Genomic DNA, 970 nt, shown 5'->3' on the forward strand with positions numbered 1-970 from the left:
GCTGAGTTCCATCCAAACTGAGTGTGAAGACCACACTTTCCAATGGCCCCACTTTGGAAGAGAGGAAGGGGCCTGACACCCAGAGGTACGAAGTGGTACGGAAAGAAAAACAAGATGTGACTGGGCCAGGGTAAATCCACCAAGGACCATCTGTTTGCAGCGTGTGTCCCCTTAAACATCTTCTCGGGCAAGAACCCAAACTGTCCTATTTAAAAAGGCTTACTTGCCTTTCCTCAGCTGCCTCTAAGCTGCTCAGTCCTTCTGGGGAAGCAAAGGTCGCTTTTGGGGTGAGGCCCTCGCTTCATCCAGCGACTAACACCGTGCCGGGCAGCCCCACCTAGCACTTGCCCGCACCATGGCCTCTGTCTTGGAGCTGGCGAGCATCTACTCGGCCCTCATCCTGCACGACGATGAGGTGGCAGTCACGGAGGATGAGATAAATGCCCTCATGAAAGCAGCCAGTGTAAAATGTTGAACATCTCTGGCCAGGCTTGTTTGCAAAGGCTTTGGCCAATGTCAACATCAGGATCCTCATGCGCAATGTGGGAACTGGTGGACCTGCCCCAGCAGCTGGTGCTGCCCCAGCAGGGGGTCCTGCCCCCTCCATCACTGCTGCCCCAGCTGAGGAGAAGAAAGCAGAAGCAAAGAAAGAAGAATCTGAAGGGTCTTATGATGGCATGTGCTTTGGTCTTTTTGACTAAACCTCCTTAGTAACAGGGTCAATAAAAAGCTGAACTCTTTGCTGCCGTTGGTCTTACTGCTATAAATAAGAATAAATAAATAAATAAATAAATAAATAAATAAATAGGCTTTCTCAGAATTCCTAGCAGGAAATTTCTGTTTATATATTATTGGTCAGGTGTGTGTAACAGGAACACCTCTCACTACTGGAGAGGCTGGGAATGCAAGCGTTTACATGGGCATGTTGGCACCCTTAATCCAATTAGCATTCTCTTAGCAAAGGAAGAGG

At 49.0% G+C, this 970-nt stretch overlaps 1 pseudogene; it reads left to right on the top strand.

The window, feature by feature from the left end:
* The first annotated feature begins 355 nt into the window (after positions 1 to 355).
* On the top strand, positions 356 to 701 carry LOC103091285 (60S acidic ribosomal protein P1 pseudogene; annotated as a pseudogene).
* The last annotated feature ends 269 nt before the right edge of the window (positions 702 to 970 follow it).

Source organism: Lipotes vexillifer, unplaced genomic scaffold, assembly GCF_000442215.2.
Source record: "Lipotes vexillifer unplaced genomic scaffold, Lipotes_vexillifer_v1.1 scaffold90, whole genome shotgun sequence".
NCBI lineage: Eukaryota > Metazoa > Chordata > Mammalia > Artiodactyla > Lipotidae > Lipotes > Lipotes vexillifer.